At 33.6% G+C, this 25,986-nt stretch overlaps 1 protein-coding gene across 10 annotated transcripts in view; it reads left to right on the top strand.

Annotated features, from left to right (window-relative positions):
- Nucleotides 1–25,986, top strand: part of LINGO2 (leucine rich repeat and Ig domain containing 2) — a 1,134,307-nt gene that overhangs the window by 463,439 nt on the left and 644,882 nt on the right. For all 10 annotated transcript variants that reach the window (XM_049116208.1, XM_035697330.2, XM_025431889.3 and 7 more), the window contains one exon: nucleotides 7,326–7,412. The gene's annotated coding sequence lies outside the window, so the exon portion shown is untranslated. The remainder of the gene's footprint in view (nucleotides 1–7,325; nucleotides 7,413–25,986) is intronic.

The following is a 25,986-nucleotide window of genomic DNA, read 5'->3' as shown; positions in this document are numbered from 1 at the left end:
GACAACAATAGTTTGGGCTTTTGGGTTTGGTTTTCTTTTTTTTTTTTTTTTTAATTTTTTTTTAATTTTTATTTATTTATGATAGTCACAGAGACAGAGAGAGAGAGAGAGAGGCAGAGACACAGGCAGAGGGAGAAGCAGGCTCCATGCACCGGGAGCCCGATGTGGGATTCGATCCGGGGTCTCCAGGATCGCGCCCTGGGCCAAAGGTAGGCGCCAAACCGCTGCGCCACCCAGGGATCCCGATGGGTTTGGTTTTCTGATGTACAATACTACTATCTGACATTTTCATTATTAGGATTACTATCTTCAACTATTATATTTTCTCTCGAAATCTCTATTAAAATGTACTAATATTAACTGGAATCACCTTGGCTTTTTTATTAGTTTATTAAATGAAGTGTATTAAATAGAATAAGAATTTAATGAATATGAATCATGCAGTTGCAAGTGGAACACAGGTGACTAGGGCTCAAGAGACTACCTGAGAGTGTTGGATGATTGAGTTGAAGGTGAGGAATGAGAAATGAGAACCCAATGAATATGTGTACTGAGTCTAGACTGGTCTAGTTGGTAAGTGTTTGGAGCTGGCAATTCCAACTCGGTTTTGCAGAAATGCCCATGCGCACATTAGTTTCTCAATTTATTCACTAATTCACTTCTACAATAAATATATATTGGATACTGGTTTACTAGATGTTTGGTACTCTACCAGACATTGTGAATATTTGGTATACTACATAGGAATGGACATATCCTAAGAAAGATTCTGCTCTGTCACTTTTCACTGACCTGTTTCTGCAATCCCATACAAACTTCTATGGTTTGATTTTTATTTATTTAGTGTGGCTGAGATGATTAAAGCACATTTTTGTGCATATTGTTAACAGAATGCCATTATTATTATCTTGTAATGAGAGATATTATTGCATTGCATTATTGCTAATAGCTCAAGCTCTAGCACCTTAATTTAAATGCCAGCTCTGTTAACTAATTGGTTAATTAATCTCTCTGTGCTTCAATTTTCCATCTTTCAATTACGATAGAAATAGTATTTGATTGCTGTGAGAATTAAGTGAGCAACTATATGGGAAGTACCTAGAACAGTGCCTGGCATATGGAAAGCATTTGAAGTGTATTTGTTGTTAGTATTATTGTTTTAATGTATACGAAGCACAAAAATGATTATATATATGTATGTGTGTATGTGACTTAGAGATATATACTTAACAGATATATTTTAAGACCAAATGAAATACATAGTTCATTTGCAAAAATGTGTAGCTGTAGTAGAATTTCAACTTTTTAAAAGTTTAAGCACAGTGAAAACTTTTAACTTGATCTAATATAAAGATAGCAGTGTATTTTTTTTATTATTTTTTACTTTTGGGTTTTGAAAGATTAAAGCAAATAAAAATACCGGTATCTGTACCATTGTACATCTCTAAGAAAGTCAAGAACAAAAGGAAGTGTAAGTCATCAAAGCAATCCAGAGTGAAGTCCTCATCATTCTTTTGGGAGCCACCAAACAAAGCAGTTTAAAATTAGGCAACTTAAAACAGAGAAGAAGAAAAAAATTTCCTTTTATTACTGTTCTTCTCTACTGAAGAATAGGCTATGTGTATTTTATACTAAAATAAGATTTAATGTACTGTACTTGCAAGTTTCTCTTTTGGCATAGTCTAGGGCAACATGTTGTAAATAGAATCTCTATAGAGGGATTCTATCAAGTAATAATGTCATTATGCTTTTTCCTTTAATTTGGAAATATGTTTATTTTCAATCCTAAAAAGTTCTAGCAAGTGTCAGATCACTTGATGAATTTATTTCTGTTCTCCTTCAATATTCCACCTATTGCTTCAGAAAATAGTATCTCTAATTTACTATATTAGAATTATGAATTATAAGGCTGGATTCTTAGTATTATTATAGCTGCTTTGTGATATTAGATTTAATATCTATTAAATATAGCTATTTTTATTAAATTAGAATTAAGGTCAAATGAATGGTATATTCTATTTTTTCTATCCTAGTAGAAATGTAATGTTGAATAAATTTATGATTCCAGGAAATGTTATTTATATCATGTCAATTTTTTAGGAATATCATGTTATTTATCAAGCAAGTTATTAAGCAAAACACCTTGTTGAAAATGCTGGATATAATATTTTTGAATAAATGTTAATAAAAAATCAATATTGATTTAGAATTTAACATTAATGACAAAGCAGACAAAAGAAAAAGTTTTTATTCAGAACTTTACATTTATTTAACAAACCTGAAATCTTAATGATAAAACACTTAATCGTCCAGTTGTGATCAACAGCACTCATTACAGGTTTTAAGTTTCATTAAGCGTCATTGCATTCAGTTTAACATTTGTCCTAACCAGTCCCGTGACCAAAGCTATATATAGTTGATACTTTGGAGGTAGTTACATGATGGAAGAGTATGTGATCTTGGGAAATTATTGTCACTTTCTAAGCTTCAGTTCCATGTTTGTAAAAGGACAGTACTACCTACCTCACATGAGTTACTTTATGATGAATATATTCAATTACATTTTCAAGGCATCATAATTAGGCTCATAGTAGACAGATTATTTCACCTCTTCTATTTTATGATCAAAAAGAAAATATTAATAATAATATAAAGAGGATGCAGATGTCATATAGCGATTCATATTTTGTCTTTTCTGTGTATGATGTCCCTCTCTCTAAAGCAGGTTGGATCACTTCTCTACACTAAAATCTAAACTATCCAACATGTTAATGGGATTTTGAGTCAGAGGCTGTAGACCACTTGTATACTCCTTACATAGTGTTGTGTTATTTGCCTTAAGGGATCATCAAAAAATTAATTGCTCAGAGCTTTTCACTGTAATAATATTATTTTCTGTGTTAGTGCCTCAGATGGGTCTTCTGCAAAAGTTAAAACAGTAACATATAGATCATTTTGGTCTGTTTTCAAATATATGTGTATATATATGTTATTATTAAATACATCAATAATTAGGTTGTACAGAGCCCACAGACTATTGTATACTAAGTATTAATAATAGTGAATATGAAAATTCAGTATGTCAAAGATTTACTTTTCTTATAGAAGAAGATGCCATATACTATATATTTCCTCTGAAAAACTCTTCTACGATTTCTCCCAGTTTAAGATAAAAAGATGGCCATCACTAGAAAATGTTGTGGGAAAGGAGACAGGAATGGTAAAAATGTCCGCTTTTCCATTTAAAGTAAGGATTTTCAAACTCTTCCTCCTAGAAATCTAAATTCATAATTAGAGGGTATTTATACCTGGAAATACTCACAGTGTAAGTATTTATTTTCCCTCTAAAATAGCACTGAAGGTCCAGGATGACTGTTATTTTTGTTTGTTTGTTTGTTTTGTTTCCAAATACTCTCTAGCACACCACCATAAACCTAAAGGGTATGCTTATCCCAGTTTGAATCAATTTAAATTATTGCTTATCCTTGGAGATTATTATACTCATCTCAAGAAGTAAATAAAACAACAATTATTCTTTTACAGATTACATTTGCATATATCTAACCTTGAAGTTAAAGTCACTTGTTCAAATAGGCATTAAATCTGCCCTGCTTGTTTTCTAACAATATTAATCCCTCTGAAAGTATTGCTTCAGCACGTTCATTGAGCCTCTTTAACGTTTTTTTTTTTCTTTCTTCATTATTGTATCCTCCTCTGAGGAAGATGTTCTCTCATTTTGTAAACAATAATAGCAGTAAGAGCTGCCCTTTGATCTCTCACTGAATTCTAGGGGACTGGGGTAAGTGCATTGTGCTTTAATCTCCACAGGAATCCAGTGGTGCACTTACAGTCATTATTGGATGAGTATTGCATACCCATTTGGGATTCAGCTGCAGTATATAATCATCTCATTATAGAAAGACACTAGAAATGAGGGAGGTAATATGTAGTAAAGAGGGAATGGACTTGGAAGCCAGAAGGACTGGAATATTGTTTCATTTCCATCAGTATTTAATCACATGATCTTGGTGGTGGAAGGAGTGATGTAATTTTTGTAGACTTAATGTCAAAAATTTTGTATATATCTTATGAACTATTTCCAGGTTGGCTCTCAGGGACTTTATTAGGTACACTGCCTACTTTAGGTATGATTTTTATTGAATGCCCTAGCATGTGGGCTATTTTTATTTTATACATGAATGGGCTTTCTTTTGACTACTAACTGCTTGCAAATACACATTCATCAAGTCCTCATTTTCTGTGTTCTAGACATTATCATTTAACTAAAATTGTATGCTTCAACCAAAATGTTGAGGGTGTAGTTCCTCAAATTCTTTGTTTTGAATTTTGTCCCCAGTTCAGGGGAGCCAATCCTACCAATTCTTATGAAACTGATTTTTTTTATACTCCTTCTTCTTTCTCTGAACAATATATTCTGCTATTAATGCCTTTCTATTTTCCAAACCATTGTGGTATAAAGAATCTCTCCAAATTAAGATGAATGAGTCCCATGATCTGGGACTACATCTAGGCCTGACTCCTTCTCTTACACGTTACCATTAGGTATAGAACGTGATGCCCCATTATTGTAATGATTGATTTAGTTTTTAGACTTTACATTTCTTTACTCCAATGTACCTAGCAAACTCTGAAGGAATTTCTACTTAAACAATTGTATTCCTTCAACTCCTACCCCCACCCCAAATACCCTACAGACATATATACTTTTATGAGTTTAATCAACACATTTCCCCCCACTTTCTTTCTCCATTACCTTATCTTTTCCCAACTTTATTTTCTTCCATTTAGCAAAATAATCTCTCTCTCTGATCCTTATATCTAGTGGTTCCTTTTGCATTCATACCATTTACTTTACCATCATAGCTTATTTTTAATCTCGTTCAAATAATATTTGTTCTTAATTAAAATTATCTTCTTCCAGCAAAGTTAGGAAATTCCAATGTGTGGGTTGAAGAGATAACACACATTCCTTCTTCCTTAAAAATGTCATAAATTTAATCTTTGAATGTAATCATAACCAAAAGGACTTGTGAGATTCTAAGATCATCGCTCCCCCTCATTCTACTGGAATGCTGAGGATAATGGACTTTATTTGGTAATTTTCGTATTTCATATACATTTTTAATTATTCAGTAAATACTTTAGACATTACAAAATTTAAAATATTCAGAACATAAAATTTATAATTAGTTGGAGGGGCACCTGGGTGGCTCAGTAAGTTGAGTGTTCTTGATATTGGCTCAGGTCAGGATCTCAGGGTCATGAGTTTGAGCTCCACATTGGGCTCCACGTTCAGCAAGGAGTCTGCCTGAGATTCTCTCCCTCTAGTTCTCCTTCTGCCCCTCCCCTTACTCCTGCTCTTCTCTCTCTCTCTCTCTTTCTCCTCTAAAATAAATAAATCTTAAAAAATTATAAGTAGTTGGAAAGAGCACCTTATTTTACGGAACAGGCAACTTCCAACTTAGGATTTTTATGCCAAGACATATGGTGTATAAGATAATGGCTACTCTCTGCAAAGTGTGACACTATGTCCTATTGATTAAATGAGATGGGCATATGAAAGCACCTAAAACAGCATTTGTCATAATGAGCTTTCAATAAAAGTTTTGGGTTGTTCACTGTAGAATTATAAATAACAAAATGAAAACAAGGCAAATAGTTGTGAATGCAGTTAGAAGATGATAAGGTTTTGGATTAGTTGATATGTTCTCTGAAAGTAGGATAGTTCTGCAAGATGTCTAGAAATTCATAAAATGTTGTGCAGCAATTCCTGGCATTTCATTATTTTTCTGGCTAGTATCCCATTATTCTGAACTTTAGAATACTTTCTTTCCTGCCAAATGTGGTCCACATTTTCCTTCACACTTTGTTTCTCCCTAATGTAAATGTAGCTTCCAATATCTTTCTAGAATTTAACGGGACATGTTATTCATTATACAGAATTTATTTGGACAAGACAAACATCTTTGCTTCAAAGTGAGTTCTAATAGCCCAAAACTGACAAAAGAGACAAAAAAGCACATAGTGAGGGATCCGGTTTATCAATCTGTCCTTTTTATCTGTTAATCTATCTGTCCATCTATACTGTCTATTTATATTTATTTACATAAATATGTATTTATATTCACAGATATTACATATGCATATTTAGTTTCTAATAGTAGTCAATAGGAAAATTGAATTGGTAATGTAATTTTTATGAATAATTGTATGAATTTAGTTTCTTTTCATCACCTTGCAATGGATTAAGAAGATACTCTTTTTTCTTTTTTTCCTGTTCTAACCTGCTACAGGTACCTTGACAAAATTATACTTCTCAGTTAGGAGCACAATTTCCCCACCATCTTTGTTCCTACCCTGATATTATTTATAACCTACTGAATTAGAGATTCTCAGAGAATTTGGAGGGTAGAGGGCATATTTCCATGGTGTGGATTTATTGAAATTTGTACCTGAATCTAACAGTACATGTATGAGACTTATTGTGAGGGAGATGTAGGAGAGGAATGTAATACGGTTCCTATTGTACCTAAATAGTATGTGTTATGTATGGCAAACATGGAGAAGTAACACTGGAAAGCAGCAAGGTATCTATATATTTTGCTCTTCATTTTATTTCTATTTTAGCAAGTAGATGGAAGAAAAATATAATTAAAACGTTTTATCTACAAATAATTGAAGTAGGTTGTGAAAGTTTGAGTTATAATTATTTTACTGTATGTAGTGTATATTATCTAGAAGCAGAATTCACTTAAATATCTATATATTGCTTATCAACTTACCAAATGAATGACAGGTATTTCTCACATTCTATGAATCTTTTCCAGGAAAATTATGAGACATGAAATAAGAATACTTGCTGAAATATAGTGAAGAAGTCAGTGGTAGAAACTAAACAATGGAACTGACACCCACTACTACTTATAACTCAGTGTTATAACTAGAAAAGTATTTATGTTGGAAATGTGTATATAATAAGAAAACATTTAAATTACAAATATTTTAGTTTTTATAGTACAACAGCTTTTCTCAGTAAAATAGCAAAATAGCATGCAGTTGAGTGGGTTTTTTTTTTTTTTTTTGTATGTTATGACCTGGAGTCTATTTTTGTGTCTTGGATGCTCCAGGTGACATAATTTTCATTACTATATTGTGCATTTAAAACTATGATAACAGCAATATGTAAGGAAGTACTTTTAAAAGGCACTGTGGAGTAATTATCAACATTACAGAGCTAATCAGCAACATTTTACAAAGACATATATTGCTCTAAACACACTCTTTCACTTTCCTTATATTTATAGAAATTGAAGAGTACCACGGGAATGCTGTATCGCCATAGCAAGTGCTGCTTGTGCTTCTAGTGTCTCATGGATTTTTAATCATATGAGGTAAATACTAAATTTATTTTAGTTATATTTTCAGTATGAAATGAAATACCATTTTGTGTCTTCAGACTTATTTTCTTTATAACAATAAGGAAATTAATTTTATTTTATTTGATCATGCATTTAATTAAGTAGTTTCCCTGGTTTATTAGCTCCAAAGTGACTTGAGGAAGTTATGGCATATTAACAATCCACTGTTAGGCTTATCCAGTTTTCTCTGTAAAACTATTACATATGTTACATATGATATGTTTCCAGTACTCTGTACACTGTTTTTATTTGTTTAAAGTGATTTTTGTTCTTTTAAACACTATGGTAGCATGGTTCAATGTTCTAGTTCAAATGTTACACATGGAGCAAAATGGCTAAACATATTTTCCTTTTTAGTACTTATGACATGGGTAACGATATTGGAAGTATATCACTATTAAATAGGTGGAAAATGATTTACCTCTGGGCTTTTTTTTTTCTTTAGTTCTGGCAAATACAACATTTACTCATAGTGTATTTAAAATATATATATGCCTGAAAGAATAGAAACTACCTCAAAGCCTTTTAGGGGCCTTTCTATGTGTGGTATAGATAACTTTCTTTTCCTTGCAAAGTCTTATTGGTTTTTCTACCTCCCCTTTCTCAGCTGGTGGTCACTGATACACAAAAAAGTTTTTATTTTTTATTATTTTATTTATTTTGTTTTAGTTGTCTGAAAGCAGATTGAGACATTAGCAATCACTACTTTTGTTCACCACCTAACACTACAGAGAGAGAAATTAGGAATTGAGGGGTGCCCAGAAAGATAAGTCTTGGCTAGTAACTGTTAAGAAAGCCCTCATTTAACGCCAATACAGGGAGACATGTGGGGCTGCTTGCTTATGCCCTCATGAAGACCAAAAGTGAAGCAAAGAACATTTTCTTCTGAAAAATGAGTGTCCTAGAAAAGAAAGAGGCCTGCTTTTGGCACTCCTTCACAAGTCTACCAGACAAACAATAACGAAAGGAAAGAATGCCTTATTTGTGAAGTCTACCCAGGTGTTCATGGTGGACACAAACATACACACACATCTGGGATGATGTTTTGGGGCCCAAAGGAAACTGATACTTTCTATGCACAGAAATACAGGAAATGAAAATGAAAAAATGAAGTATATTTCAAGGAGCAATAGAAAAATTAAACAGGCAGAGGTATACTGAATTAGTGAGATTTTTTTTTAATAAAGGCATTATTGATCCAACTTAAATAATGAACTGCATGGTGGTGATGCATATGGCTCACATTTTATAATGGGCGATCTCCATTATGTTGACTTAGATGAAGTAATAGAGAAAGAACGGACAGTCATGTAAAGAGAATTAGAGGAAACTGCTCGTTTGCTCAGCACAAAAGTGTCTATCATTCACAGGGCTCTTCTAATCAAAACGAACATCTAATGGTACTTAAAATATAAATTTAATGTGATTTGAGGACACTATGAATATAATTGCTTCTTTGAATATTTCTTAGTATACTTTCATAGTTATTTTAGCCAGTTTAAGTAATCCTGATAAATTATCCCATATTTTCTACTTGAATTTAAGTGAAGTTCTACAATCTATCCCTGAGTGTGATCCCAAAGAACACTGGCTCTCTTCAGATGTCTATATAGTAGACAGAGTGATTTTATTTTTATTGGCAAAAAATGAAGCACATACTATGAAGGTTATTTTAAAACTTTTTTTTTTAAAGATTTTATTTATTTATTCATGAGAGAGAGAGAGAGGCAAAGACACAGACAGAGGGAGAAGCAGGCTCCTCCATGCAGGGAGCCTGATGCGGGACTCGATCCCAGGACTCCAGGATCATGCCCTGGGCCAAAGGCAGGCACTAAACCGCTGAGCCACCCAGGGATCCCCTATTTTAAAACTTAATATTTTATTTTGATGGGGTTTTTAAGAAACATCAAAGCCATATGGAAACTTTTATTTTAACAAAAATTTAAAGTATATAACAAAAGCAGAATGAAAGGACAGATCCTGTTTCCTCTAAGTTCTTGTTCTAACAGTTAAGCTCATTTTTACGTCCATTTTCAGCACCACTACCCCTGGCCCCCAAGACTGGCTCCTTCTCCTTTACACACAGTAAAGTCTTCATCTAAAGGGACAAAGAGAGATTTTAACATTGCCCCCCCCCCCCACTTCCACAGGTAGTGAACTATTTAACCTATTTTTTATTGCTATTCTTTATTTCCTCAAAATCTTTGGTGAGGTTTTAAAATTTATTTTCTTCATTCTAAAGCCATCAGAATATATTTTTAAAATCGGTATTAGTTAGGAGCAAAGTAAATTGAGAAGATAATGGAGACATTTTCGTTTTTCAAAAAATAACCAAACATAGACTCAAGTTTAGAAGGTTAAGTGTCATCAGTGTGATGACAGGCTGTAATTAGAAAGTGGATCACATTAAAATGGGCATATTGAACAGAGAGGGTACTATAAACTCGGTCAGTGCTCTGAGTAAAACACCCCCAAAACACTGTGATCTGAGTATACAAGTTGAAGGAGGATATTGATGAGCCTGAAGATAACTGCCCAGAGTGAGCATGATAATGAGGGAGTTTGAAAGTTTGAAAGAATTATGTGTGCCTTGTTTTGAGGAGAAAAGACTAACAAGTGTTAGAGATGATAATTTTCTGTAAATATCTGAATTAATGTCAGAAAGAAGGGAGCCTAGTTAGTATTTATAGCTGTGACTCTGAGGGAGGTCCTGAGAAATATGGGTCTACGGTGTACAACATGGGAAGGATTTTTAAGATAATATTATATGGGATTAGTTTAAGTAAACACAAAAAAACAAAGAAAAACTGTAAAAAATAGAATTTTTCTTGAAACAGAATGGGCTGCTGTAAACAGTGTTAAGAGTCCTGCTTCTAGAGATGTCACCTGAAGGCAGTTGACTGACTAGCTGCTTCTCACTGGGGATTCATGTATTAATAAGTGTTTGAAAAGATGAGTTTGCATTTCTCTCACTATTCATTCTTTGATGGTCTTTTACATAGTAAAATATTCTTTACAGACATCATCAGTATTTAATACTAAGTGATACTACTTTATACCCTATTTTTCTTGATTTAAGATGAATTTTTATATAAAGAAATTTTATTTAGAAAAATACTGGAATGGTTCTATTTTAATTCTGTCGCTAAGTAGAACATGAACTTGAAGTCAACAGTTTACCCTGTTTTAGTCCATGTATAAAGTAAGGAAGCTAAGCAAATGACCTCAAGATTCTTGCTAGTCCAAAAATCTCTGAATTTCATCTATTGGGCAGAAATTGCGAATAGTGTGGGAGAATGTTTTAGTGGTTGCAATCTCAGGCACAGGGCAGTGGTTCCTAGGTTCTCACTCACTGCCTTTGTTACTTTGGTAATTTACGTGAGGTCTCTGGGGCTTAGTTCACTAGTCCGTAAAAAGAAGATGTGAAACTACTGCTCGATATTGTCTTGGATGCTTATGTAATGATAATGGTAAGAATGAATGGCTTAAAATCAGCCATTACAAACTACATGCTTTTCCAATTCACTGACCTTGAATTAGAGCCCAACAATTATGTAGTTATCTCAGAGCACATTTTATAACATAAAGTTAAATATTGTTATATTTAACTGTTATTGTTTAATGATTTTGGAATATGACTAGGATAAGATGGTTAGACTTCTATTCATATATTATATAAAACCAGAATTGTTTTTGTTTTGTTTTTGTTGTTGTTGTTGTTTTTCTGAGGAAGTCTAGACATTGGCTATAGATATTCCCTTTTGTACTTGTCTGTATAGGTGTAATGTTAGCCAGTTCAGGTAAGTGTTCTGGTTAGGTGTCTCAACTCCTGAGAAAATGCCCAAATTATGCATGTTTTAAAACCCATGGATAGGGCAGCCCAGATGGCTCAGCAGTTTAGCGCCGCCTTCAGCCCAGGGCATGATCCTGGAGACCCCGGATTGAGTCCCATGTCAGGCTCCCCGCATGGGGCCTGCTTCTCCCTCTGCCTGTGTCTCTGCCTCTCTCTCTCTCTCTCTCTCTCTGTGTGTGTGTGTGTGTGTGTCTCATGAATAAATAAATAAAATCTTAAAAAAAAATAAAACCCATGGATATGTCCTTAATTAGTAATACCAAATGTTTGTGGTCTGTAACTCACCATACAATCAATATATGCGTCATAATTTCTGTCAGCCAATATCAATCAGCAAAAGAGTGGTAAGAAATAATAATGAGGGAAGATTGTCCAAATGACACGAATGCTTTTCATTCATCAGTATAGATTAAATTTTATCAATGGATTAAGCAAGACTATTAAAATCTTTGTATTTACTCCGTGGAAGTGCTTTCAATGAACCACAGCTTGTATCAATGCAATTGAATTACGTTGATTTGTGTTATGGATGCTAGAAATTCATGCTTGCCTTTATGGTAGTAATGTCATTCATGATGTGGTTTTCTTCATCCTTTATGAAGTTTCTCCATTAAGAAGATCATGTAACATACTTCCAGTCTAAGCACTCCAAATACATGGCTTCTCTTGGAAAGTTATTTTTAACTATGATTCCAGTAGACTATGTAATGGATTTATTTGCAGGTGTGTGTAGGGTACCAGGAAGCTCAAAACCAAATCTGTTGCAGATATCTGGCAAGTGAACAGAATCCAATAGCATATATGGTAGTGAGGTATAGCTGCTATGGGATCAGTCTAGGGATGGATCTCATCTCTTATTTAGCTCTAGGGTAGATTTGGTTGGGATATGACCTCATTTTTCTTTTCAGTGTTTATATTATGGTGGTGTTGTGAAGACTGAAAAGAGAAAACAATATAATAATACTCATTCTTAGTAAATGTTAGCTTAATCAGTACTAAAATAGAGATTCCCAAGAAGTAGTTCTTTTTCCACCACTTTTCTTGACCTATCAAAATACATATGCATGCATGTTTCCATTCAGTAAACATTTATGGAGCATCTATTATGTTCATTTATTACTCACATGTATGTGAGTAAACAATACAGTCAAGAACCTTTGTCATTTAACTTATGTTCTAAATGGATGCTGTATAGAGTCCATTAACAAGAAAAATATTTAAAAGAAAACATTCAATAATAAGTGCTAAAACAACTTGAGAGCTTGTGGAACTACTTGGAATTGTGTTGTCAGAAAAGGTTTTAACAATGGAAAAAAAAATCAAAAAAAAAAAACCAAAAAAAACAATGGAGGTGACATTTTTAAGTAGGGACCTGAGTGATAAGAAGGAGCCACCTGTGCAATATCTGCAGGAAGAGCTTTCAGAGAGGAGGAAGCTTTAATTCCCAGGAAGAGGAGATAATCATCTGATTGGAGAGATTCCAGGACATTGTGGGGTAGCCATCCAATTAATATTTATGCACATAGGAACCAGTCTGTCTTGTCTTCCTTTCAAACTGAAAGGTGCTTTAAAGCCCTTCTACATGGAGGAGCTCAGCCATCTTTCTTACTAACATACTCTTCTCCTTTTTATGTTCTTTCCAATGGTAAGCTGGCCAAGGGCTCACTCCCTAGGTAGCTCCTTCGTTGACCTATTATTTTCCTTGAAAACATCCAGTCTGATCAATGTTAAAACGTATGATTTAGGCGTAAATTTGGAGTCAGGTAGCAGAGGTCTCTCAGGCTTCTAATCCAAGTCCTGGTTCCAGCCCAGGTGATCATAGTTCTCCATTTGACAGGGTCCTGAAGACTATTAATAAGAAAGAGGAACTTTGCCCTCCTTTATTATTGTTTCTTGCAGGTAGCTCCTTTAGGAGTGACACAAAGAGCAGTACTGTTTTTGATAAAGGAGTCCAACAAATCTGGAGTCCCCCAGACATAAACTACTTGATTTCAAGTAGGTACTAACCTTATCCTTGGCATTATTTTATCTGTTTGGTTTTAAATTTTTTCCTCATTTATTTTGATCTCACACCACAACAACTGAGTTGGCTATCCCAAGTCCTTTTCAGAATAAAACAGGACAATAATACACTCTCTCAATATAAATATTTAATTTCTTATTCCTATTTGCCAAGTATGTCTTATTACCTATTGATTGCCTTTTTACATCTAATAATATCACAGTCTAATCACTCTGAATAAAGGATAATACCTCAGGCATCTTTACGCTTACCAGTTAAGATATAGTCTCAGGTTGATTATCCTGGAGATATTGGTCCACTTTTTGTGTTTCTCTCAACCCTATCCTGGTCCTCATGCATTTTGTGTGCATGGTAGTTGATCATTTTAGGCCTCAACAGTTATCTTCAGTGCATAGCAGGCAGGGGAAGGGAAAGGAACTAAAATTAAGAATAATCTTTTCAAATGTTTTATATGTTCTTTCTATGCCCATATGTATTTTTAGTGATCAGTGTTTTCACTAAAAGAGGTTAAAATATTATTAATATGTACATTGAATCAACTCTGCATTTGGTGCATACCATTCCCACAAGGCACGAGGGATATCTAATGAAAATGCAACTGCGGATCAACATGCTTGCAGCATGACTTGTTTCTCACCAGAAAAGAGGCTTGAAATGAATTTTAGTCCCCCTTTTTTTTTTTTCAATCTGACAGATATAATCCTGTCCTATGTTTATCTCCTCATATTCCCAGAAAATTCTGAGAACCCTCACACTTCTATCCTATATATGTAAAGCTCTATTGGTATTTTTGTACTTCAACTATTGAAGACTGCATTTTTTTTTGGAGAAAGATCCATTTTCATAAAAACTGTTAGAAATCAAAATTTTTGTCTGCTGAGTGATCAAAAGTTTCAATGGTGGTGGATCTCAGTGGAAATATGATAACATCATTTTTGTGTCAACATTTACGCAACAACTTTTATAGCACTCTGTCGTGCAGTGAACCAGGCACTGTTTTAAGCACTTTACAGTATTTATTTAATTTCCATGATAGCCCTATGAAATGAATTTTATTATTCCCTTTCTGCAGATGAAGAAACTAAAACTGAGAGGATTAATAACATGCCCAAGATCACACACAACTGATAAATACAATGTGTTATGTAACAAGATACACTTAGCAACTAAGACCTGCAACAGAAGAATTTTTGAGAGCCTAAAAGCAGCAGTAACAAGACCCAGTCGTTGCAGAATGAAAAATGGTCCTCTCTGAGATCTCTCTTCAAAATCTCCTGTCACTTGATAGGTTATATGAGGAAGAATAATTTCAGAAATGGATAAACAGTTTATAAATATGAAGTTAAGTCTGTATTAAGAAAATTTAAGAGCAAGTGATAAAAAAGGCATCAATTTCTTTTGCTTGGAGCCTAAATAATTTTGCCACCCCATCTAAATTTTCCCATATGAGAGGGAGATAAGTAAGATTAATCTCAGCTGGTCTCTGGTAAATCTGTTTGCATTGGGTCTCCCTCTGGACTCTGATTATATTTTGCCCTACTGTTAAGTGACAGTACCTAGCATCCTTGGAATCTTTTTATGACTCTGAATTCGTGCTGCACATGTGATTTACAGTAGCATTTAAAAAGTGCAGCACCTAATTAATTCACCAATCAGCTGTCAGAGCTTGTGATCTTTTCCTGGTTCACTGTTGAGCTCCCTGTGGGAGCATCAGTATTATGAAAGTGCCGTTTCCATTATGCTGTGTGTGGTGTTAGAGCAGAGTACTAAGTTATGCAGCTTGTTCATGGAAAATAAGCCATCCTCATGAGTGCCTTGATGACTTTGTTAAAGATACCTTCTTCCACCCCTGTTCTCTTGTTCTTGTGAATACTGTGGCTCCTCAGGACAACAGGGTTTTCACAGTGGCATAAATTAAGAGAAGGGAGATCAATGTATTTCAGTTTCATACCTGTGTTTTTTCCTCTTGCGTTTTTCTATTTTATCCTTAAGAAACATTATCCCATTTACTTTTTTAAAAAAAGCAAATTGAAAATCTATCTTCTCAGATCGTATATTCTCTGAAGACCTTCTTGTCTCAAACATTCCAAAATAAGGACACTTTATGCACAATAGGAATACTCAAGGCTACTAAGTATTTCATGGACTTACAAAATTATGTGAACATGTTTTATGAGTACTTTCAGAGAAAAAGAAATATAGGAAGGAAAGATATTGTGTTTGTAAAATTTTAGAATCAGGTTTATTTATGATTAATATGTACTTTAATGATTGCATGACTGAGTTTTTTGCTGAGTAATAAAGTCCTCCAAAACTTCCTTGCTTAACACAACAATCATTTGATTGTTTCTCACAGGTCTGCGGGTCAGTGGGTGGTTTTGATGATCCTAGGTTTGACTGACTTCAGCTGAACTTGCTCACATATATGAGGTCAGCTGTGGATAGGTCAGGAGTGACTAGTCTAGAATGACCTCGCTCACTTATGTTGCAATTTTGTGACTGAGGCACCAAGAGTGACTGAGCCATATGTTTCTATCACACAGTTGATTATCTTGAACCAATTCACATAACAGATGTCAGTTTCAAGACTGACATGGAATCGAAGCATTAAGGCCAATGTTTAGAACTGGCCCCGTGTTGCTTTTATCACATTCTGTTGACCAAAGCAAGTCACAAGGCCGCCTAGAAATAAGGAGTAGACAAATGAATTCTACCTCTGGATGAGAGTAACTGTGAAGTAACACTACAAAGAGAGTGGATATATGAAAGAGAGTAATTAGGGCAATTGTGCAATCTATCGCTTTTAACTACCTGGCAGAGTTTAATGTTATATAGACCTGACCTAGGTTTAGTTTTTGCACTGTTACCTTATCAGGCTGGTCCACCAATCAAAAACAGTTCTCAAATTTGACAGTACAACCTTGTATCACGACAGCAGTACAATACATTCCACATCCATTCAAAACATTTTATTTCAGATGTTTCTTTTTTAATTGGTTTTATTGAATAGAGATATAGAAAAATATTAAAATATGTATGAGTTGTAAATTAGGCTGCAAATGCATAACATTTTGCACATCATTAAGTAGTAGGAAAACCATTAACATATCATGAAGTAACCCATATATTCTTCAATCCCATCTCTTTCCTGTCCCCTCAGAGATAAACTGTCTTCTGAATTCTATCATTCTTTTGCTTTTCACTATAGTTTTGAGACATATTTCTACCATTGTATATTTGCTTCGGGATCCATATCTTTTTTTTTTAATTTCACATAAATGGAATCATACTGCCTATTACCAGAGTTAGCTACCATTTTGATTTTTGTATTTTAGTTGAAGTATCTAGTCTATTGATCTTGATTACGGTGCTAATGTTTTCTTTAAATCTTCAACATTATTTTAAATTTGTTGTTTGTCTACTCATTCTTGTGTTTCTTGATCTATTTCCTAATTATTTTGAATTGATTAGTTATTCTCATTTCTCTTTAGTTTAGTTTAATACTTATATTCTCTTTTCTAGTCTTTAATGATTATCTTAGAAATGTAATTATGTTCAGGAAAACTCACTAAAGTGTGAAGTTCAATCTTTACTCTCCTTCTAAACAATATAAGAGCTTGGAATAACAACTACAATCAGCTCCCTTTAATTTTAGCAATTTTCATGGATTTTACTTCTATTGCAATATTTAACCCAAATGACAATTTTATTTTTGCTTCATATAGGTAAATAAGAATATTGCTCACTGTGTTTGCTTACCATTCCTTCTTGTATCTGAGATCTTCCACTTGAGATAATTTTCTTCTGCCTGAAGAACTACATCTAAGATACATCATTTTTTGGTAGCACATGCTCAGTTTTTGTCCATAAATGTCTTTATTTGTTCCTCACCACTGAAGGACATCTTGTGAAATATATGCTTCTGGGTTGATAGTTATTTTGCTCTAGCATATTCTATTAGTATACTAGTCTTCTGGTATGTACATTTTCGCTGTTCAGAAGTCAGTTGTCCACCTAATTGCTTTCTGTGAAGATGATCGATCTTTCTTCTTCACAGCATGTAACATTTTTATTTTGTCTCTGCTGCCTTTAACTTTTACTGTGTTATGTCCAGATATCAAATTTTTCATATTTATTTTATCTTATTTTATTTTGATCTTAGGTTATTTAATATTTATATTAATGTATTCCATCAATTATGGAAAACTTCTCAGATGTTATTTACATACTACCTTTACTCATTTGTCTCTTCCCTTTCCTTCTGGAATCAAGGAGGTAAAAGTTAGTTTTCATGCTCTATTCATATTTTGGATTCCAGTGTGTTCTTAATTTTTGGTCACTGAATTCAATTTTCTTTAATTGGTTTAAGTTGTGACATAATTTTAAATATGCAGCAAGGTCCAAAGAAAAGTAATAAAGATTTTTATGTACCTTCATCCAGATTTTCCAGATGTTAAAATTTTACCACATTTCCTTTGTCATATCCTCTCTCTTAAACATTTAAGGTTAACCTGAGTCACAATACCTCTGAATCATGAAATGTTTCTTTATATTTTTTTCCTAAAAACAAGAACATAATCTTCATAACCGCAATATAATTATAAAAACCAAGATATTAATATAAATTTTATATTAGTAATTAATATTCAGGAATATTGGTTTTTATCCATTGCTGTGATTACTCCAAAATGTAGTGGCTGGAAACAGAAAATCTGTGAAAGTCCTCAATCAAATGATATATACTGGCAAATTAGATACAAACATAACAAAATAGAGGATCCCTGGGTAGCTCAGCGGTTTAGTGCCTGCCTTTGGCCCAGGGCACGATCCTGGAGTCCCGGGATCAAGTCCCGCATCCGGCTCCCGGCATGGAGCCTGCTTCTCTCTCCTTCTGTGTCCCTGCCTCTCTCTGTCACTCTCTCTATGTCTACCATCAATCAATCAATCAATCAATCAATAAGTCTTTAAAAAAAATAAAACAAGTTCATCCAACTGTAATGTGTATGAGGAACACACTTTAAATATGAAGACATGCATACGTGAAAGTCAAAGATATTCCCTGTAAATAGTAACCAAAAGAGAGTAGACAAAATAGATGATGTATCAGACAAAATAGACTTTAAGTAAAAATTGTTAATAAAAGAGACAAAGAAGGACATTATATATAATAATATAAGGTCAATTCACCAAGAAGATATAATAATTATAAAGATACATGCAGCAAACATCAGAGCTCTTAAATATATTAAGCAAATATTAATAGAATTGAAGTAAGAAATAGCTCTACAATAGTAGTAAGAGACTTGAATACCCTACTTTCAATAATGGATAGAAAATGAGATAGAAGATCAGCAAGGAAACAACACTAGGAACAATCAACAAGGAACAAAACAACAAGGAACAACACTATAGTCCAATTGGATTTAATATAAATGTACAGAACACTCTACCCAACACTAGCAAAATACATATTTTCACATGGGATATTTTCCAGGATAGACCATATGTTAGGTCAAAAAACCAACTTAATAAATGTTTAAATATTAAAATCATGCTGAGTATCTTTCCCAGTTGCAATGGAATGCAGCCAGATATCAATAGCAGAATGAAACCTGGAAAACACACAAATATGTGGAAATTAAGCAAAATGCTCTTACGCAACCAATGGGTCAAAAATGAAATCATAGAGGAAATTAGAAAATATCCTGAGGCAAATGAAATCTAAAACACAGCAGACCAAAAGTTACTGCACACAGTGAAAACTATGCTAAAAAGGAACTTTATAGTTAATACTGGCATTAAGAAAGAAGAAATATTTCAAATCAGTAAACCAACTTTACACTGTAAAAAACAAGATACAAATATAGAAACCCAAGCTAAAAGAAGGAAATAATAAAGATTAGAGCAAATACAAGCAAAATAGAGAAATGCACAAAACCAAGAATAAGTTCTTTTGAAAGATAAGAATATTAAACTTTTAGCTAGACTAAGAAAAAAGGCAAGGTGTAAATAACTAAATTCTGAAATGAAAGAAGGGACATTATTACCAATTTTACAGAAATGAAGAGGACTATATGAGAGTACTAAGAAAATTGTATGACAGCAAATTGTGCAAACTTGATGAAATAGACAAATTAGAAGCACACAACCTACTAAGACTAAATCATAAAGAACTGTATTTTTTAAAAGATTTTATTTATTTATTTGACAGATAGTGCACAAGCAGAGGGGAGTGGCAGGCAGAGGGAGAGGAAGAATCTGGGGCTCGATCCCAGAACTCTGGGATCAGCGACTTAAGCTGAAGGTAGACCCTTAACCAACTGAACCACAAGGACCCCTTCAGAGAGAAGTTTAAAAAACCTGAATAGACCTAAAAATATTGAATCAGTAATCAAACCTACACCCCAACAAAGAAAAGTCTAGGCCTAGATGGTTTTACTGTGAATTCTAACGAACATTTAAGAAGGAATTAACTACTAATCCTTCTCGAGCTCTTCCAAAAAGTTAAAGAGGAAGAAACACTTCCAAATTCATTTTATAAAGCCAGAATTACCTTCATATCAAATTCAAAGACACTGCAGAAAAATAAAACTATAGACTAATATCTCTAATAGGTATTGTTGCAGAAACCTTCAAGAAAATACCAGCAAACTGAATTCAACAGCACAATTACAGGATTGTACACCATGATTAATTAGGATTCATTTCTGGAATGTAAGGATGGCTCAATATACTAAAATAAATTAATGTAATACAGGAACAAAATGAAGAAAAAGGTACATGATCATCTCAATTGACACAGAAAAAGTATTTGACAAAATTCAATGCTCTTCCATGATAAAAACATTCAAATACTAGAAATAGAAAGAAACTACCTTAGTATAGTAAAGGCCAAAATGAAAAACCTATGTTAACATCCTACTCAATGATGAACAAATGAAAGCTTTCCCTTTAATGTCAGGAACCAGACAAGGATGACCACTTTTGTTACTTTTATTCAACATTGTACTATATATCCTAGCTAGAGCAATTAGGAGAGAAAAATAAATAAAAAAGTATCCAAATTGGAAAAATAAAAGTAAAATTATATTTTTTCACAAATTACATGATTTTTTTTAAAAGATATTTATTCATTTGAGAGAGAGAGTGAGAAAAGTGAAAGAGAACATGAGCAAGGGAGGGTTAGAGGGAGAGGGAGAAGCAGACTCCCCATCAAGCAGGGAGCCTGATACAGGACATAACCCCAGGACCCCGGGATCATGACCTGAGCTGAAAGCAGACGCTTAACTGACTGAGCTACCAAGGTGTCCCCAGATTACATGATTTTATATAAAAATAATTCTAACAATTATGCACACATACACAGACCTGTTAGAGCTAATAAACAAATTCAGCAAAGTTGCAGAATACAATTAATGTTCAAAATCAGTTGCATTTCTATACACTGGCAATGAACAATCTTAAAAGGAAATTAAGAAGCAATTGCATTTAAAATATTATCAAAAAGAATAAAATACTCAGTCATAAATGTAATCAAGGAGACAAAGGACTTGTACACCAAAAAGTACAAGATATTGCTGAAAGAGATTAAGTAATATACAAATAAATGGGGATTCTATGTTCATGTTATATTATGTAGACATCATTACTGTCCAAGAAAATTTATAATTTTTGTGAAATACCTATCAAAATATCAACAATGTTTTTTGCAGATATATATATATACCCTAAATTTAATGTGGAATCCCAAGGGGCATGAATAGTCAAAATAGTCTTGAAAAAAAAGTCTCATTCTTCCTGATTTCAAAATTTTTATATAAAGCTACCACAATCAAAACAGTGTGGTACTGATATAAAGCAGGTATATAGACCAGTGGACTAGAATAGAGAGCCCAGAAATAAACCCACACATATAAGGTCTAATGCTTTTTGACAAGAGTGCCGTGACCATTCTGTGGGGAAAAGACACCCTTTTCAACTATGGTGTCTTTGGAAAACTGAATATCTGTATGCAAAAGAGTGTGGTGGGATTCTTATAGCATATGCAAAAAATAATAATAATAATTCATATGGATCAAAGACCTAAACATGGGAGCTAAAACTATAAAATATTTAAACAAAGCATAAAAGCTTCACAGCATCAGATTTGGCAATGATTTCTTGTATATGACACCAAAAGCATAGCTAACAAATTAAAAATAGATAAATTGACTACATAAAAATTAAAATCTTTTGTGTATCAGAGAATACTATTAACATAATTCAAAACAAGGAGATGAAGAAACATTTGTACAACCATGTTCATAACAGCATTATTCACAATAGCCAAAGCAGAAACAATCCAAATATCCATCAATGGATGAGCAAATAAATAAAATGTAGTATGTACATACAATGGAATATTACTCAGCCTTAGAATAAAAGGAAATTCTAACATGTATTACAGCACGCATGAATTTTAAAGACATTTTACTAAGTAAAGTAAACCAGACACAATAGGATGTATGATTCCACTTATAAAAGAATAGTCAAATTCATAGAGAAAATAAAATGGTGATTTTCAGGGTCTTGGCGTGGGGAAAATGGGGAGTTACTGCTTAATGGGTACAGTTTTAGTTTTGCAGATGAAAATAGTTTTGTGGATGGTGTGATGGCAGCACAAAAATATGAATGTACTTAATACCACTGAACTGTACACTTAGAATGGTTTAAATAATTTTTGTGTTATGTATATAATATCACAATTAAATAAATTGAATATAAACCAAACCAAAACATTTATGGGTCAGGCATCAAGAGTGACTTAATTGGATGGGTTTGGATCAGAGTATCTATGTGGTTATTGCTAAGCAGCAGTCATTTAAAGGCTCACTTGGGCTTGGTGATGTATTTCCAAAACATATGCATGCACCTATATCCCTCACTATGTGGACCTAACCATAGAGTTGCTTGATGTCTTCATGCTATAGTGGCTAACTTCCTCAGTGTGGCCAATCTAAGAGGGAACAATAGGAAGCCACAATGCCTTTTCAATCTTACAAGTGGCATCTTTCTATTTCTATTATATGCTATTTGTTAGAAGTGAATCTGAATTATAGCCATTACTCAGGGAGGGAGGAATTAGGCATGGGGAACATCAAAGATTTGTGGGCATATTTTTAAAGCACCACAGATATTATTTAAATTTTTCTCCTTGTCCCTGTGATTTCCTTTATAGCAATAGTGAGTATAAGATCATATGTCTTTTTCATGTCCTTTACACGTAGTCTTTGTCTTGCATTGGCATTTCAGAAGAGTATAGCGGGGAACACTTGGGTGGCTCAGTTTGTTAAGTGTCTGCCTTCTGCTTAAGGTCATGATCTCAGGTCCTGGGTTTGAGCCCTGTGTCAGGCACTCTGCTCAGTGGGAAGTCTGCTTTGCCCTCTGGTCTCCCCCAAACTCATGTTCTCTCTTACTCTCTCTCAAATAAGTAAGTAAGTAAATAAATAAATAAATAAATAAATAAATAAATAAAAGTTTCTCCCTTTGCCCCATCCCCTCATGCCCATTCTATTTCAAGTAAATAAACAAAATATTTAAAAAATAATTTTTAGAAAAAGAAGGTTATAGCCAGTTTTTCTATAGATTACCTCTTGGTTTGGATGCCTTCATGGTTAGATTCAGTTATGCATGCAGTTATGCATTTTTGGAGGAATATTTCAAAGGTAATATTCTCATTGCACCACACAAGAGAACCTATGGTGTCCACTTTCTCATACTGGTGGAGTTAATTTTAATCATTTGGTTAAATGAATGTTGGTTTTTCTATCATATAATTACTATAATTTATTTGTGATTAGTAAGATGCCTTTGAAATCCTGTATTTTTTTCCTTTGTAATCAGTTTGATGTTTTGAGACTATAGGATCTTGTCCTACTACTATTCATTGAACTTTAAACCACTTCCCTTATTTATTCCCTTAGAATAAATTCTTTAAAACTTCTTGCCAGATCACTAATACATTTTAAAAAGTGTTTGATTTTGTGTTTTAATATATTAGGTTGTCTTTTGCATGAAGGTCAGTCAGGGTATCTTTTCCACCAACTGCTAGAAACCAATGAAATGTTTCCTATTTTGATACCCATTTTTACAACTAAGATTAAATCCTTTCCTGCCTCTCAAAGCTTTGGCTATTGTCATTGGGCATTGTGGTTACTACTCACTTGTTAAAAACAGGATGTACTCCCCTCTAATTGTTCATACATTCTGGCCCTCCAATTATTTTATTTTATGGATGGAGTTTATAGAGTATCCCAAATGTTCTCCTAATAGTAACTCAGTGAAGTTGGATCACTATTAAGTGATAGCATATTCACATAGTAGAAAATGCCTAATGATAACATTAACTAATGATAATTGTGTGCTTGCTGTATTTGAACATTCTAACTTCATTTACAAGTATTAATTCATTTAATCTTCCTAACATCTTATGAAGTGGATGCCATTATTATACCTCTTTTACTGATTAGAGAGCAAATAATTGCCAAGCTGTGAGTCAAATTCAGGCAGTCTGTCTCCAGAGGTGGTACTATTATTGGACACTACTGCCATGAAAAGAATTGCCTCCTGTAGAGCTATTTGTACATCTCTATATGAATGTGAAATCTCCATGGCAAGAGAGGATAGAGTTAGAAGGGTATATAAAAGCTGAAGAAACTGAAGCTTGAAAAAAAGTCAGCTTATTTACTATTTAGGGATAAAGATGAGGGAAAATTTAGGTCTCCTGATACCCAATCAATCCAGTTTACTTTCCATCATATCATACTGTAAATGTCTGGTAAAGTGAAAATAAATACCCTACACTCAACTATTTCACCAGGGGCAATGAGAGCTCTACAATGTCAATTTCAAAGTTGAATTCTAAAATGAATATGCTAGATATGCTATACATTAATTAAACATGAACTGCTTTTGCTTGCTTTCTTAGAACATAAAAGGGCTTTGGGGGAATGATTTGGATGACCCATGCATTTTTGCACAGATAATCTGGTTAGTTCAAACTTTTTCTCTTGTCCTAAGCAAATATATTTGACATAATTTCTCATTTGCTCAGTTGCTTAAAAGTAATCTTTGTAAATGCAAATTTTGAACATGCTCTTGAAAAAGTCTTTCCTGGTTACCAAATAAAGTATGCAGTTATAAGAGGAACTATCATGTACATACCCATTTAGCAAAATAGTTATTTATACTATTTAGTTTTGTCATGAAACTAATAAAGTTACAGAGTATAGGGGTAATGTTCATTGACATAACATTTTTGATTTCCATGCCATTATTTTTGTTATATGATGTTTACAATACATTGATTTTATTAAAATAATACTCAACAGCTCTATATTTAGAGGCTTCTCTATGATACTTAGAAAAGGGTGACATTCAAAATCTGAAACAAGCAAATGAGCGTATAATGTGCTGTTATGAATCAGAAGGGGTAACTAACCATTCAGAACACAGATGAACCAGAAACAATGCCAGACAGTGTATACTGGGTGAACTAGAGCTCTCACATACATTGTGAAGGTATGGAGGTAAAGACACTCTTGCATTTTATCCTCTTATTTGTGTTGTGTTGATATTCTTGTGTTGATTTTTATTCTCATTATCATATATCCTCCTGGTAGCACAAACATACTCGAAAGGAAAATAAGTCATAAAAACACGGATTATAGACAAAGAATGGTGAATTTTTTAATCCATGATGGAGATATCTAGTCTTCTCACTTATTCAGCTTCTCTCTCTTTCCAGGTACATGAGAAAAAATATACTTTTCCTATTCCCTTCACTTTTTTAAAGATTATGTTATTTATTTATTTATTTATTTATTTATTTATTTATTTATTTATAGAGAGAGTACACACATTAGTGGGGGGAGGAGCAGAAGGAGAGAATCCCAAGCATATTCCCTGCTGAGCACAGAGCCCAATGTGGGCTCAATCCTGCAACCCTGAGATCATGACCTGAGCCAAAACCAAGAGTCAGACTCTTAACCAACTGAGCCACGCAGGCACCCCTCCATTCCCTTACTCTGGGGTTGGGCCATGTGGCTGTTAGGACAAGAGGATATGAGAAGTGATTGAGTGAATCACATCTAAGACTAAGCATTTAATTATAATCCTCCAGGGTTTTCTTTCTTTCAAAGGTAACTTATTCCAGATGGTTTAGTCTCAAGATAATAGAGCCTCCATTAATCTGAGTGATGTGTAAAGCAATCCTACACAGAATTTCCACATGGGATATATAGTATTAGTGAAAAATAAACTTCCACTTTGGTAGGCCACTGAGATTTGGGGTTTGTAACAATGCCCTGGTTAATATACATCCAATGGAATGGTTAATAAATATGCTTGTATTAAAGAATTAAACTCCTTAAAATTATCTGAATAATTTTGAAGTTCATTATAAAATATAGATAATATAACAATCCTTCTAAGTTTTATCTTGAGTTTTACTGTATCCTTATTATCAATTCAATGAGCACATTTCCCCCCCCAAAGGTAATATGTATCCTAACACTGATGCTCCAATTTTCAAATTCAGTGTTCTCACTATGAAGTTTTGCCCCTAATTCTAGCACAGTATGATTGTTGTTTCACAATGATTTTGTAAGTAAAGAATCAGCTGTTCCTTCTCC

Source organism: Canis lupus, chromosome 11, assembly GCF_003254725.2.
Source record: "Canis lupus dingo isolate Sandy chromosome 11, ASM325472v2, whole genome shotgun sequence".
NCBI classification, from domain to species: Eukaryota; Metazoa; Chordata; class Mammalia; order Carnivora; family Canidae; genus Canis; species Canis lupus.
This window is presented reverse-complemented; position numbering and strand designations above follow the sequence as displayed.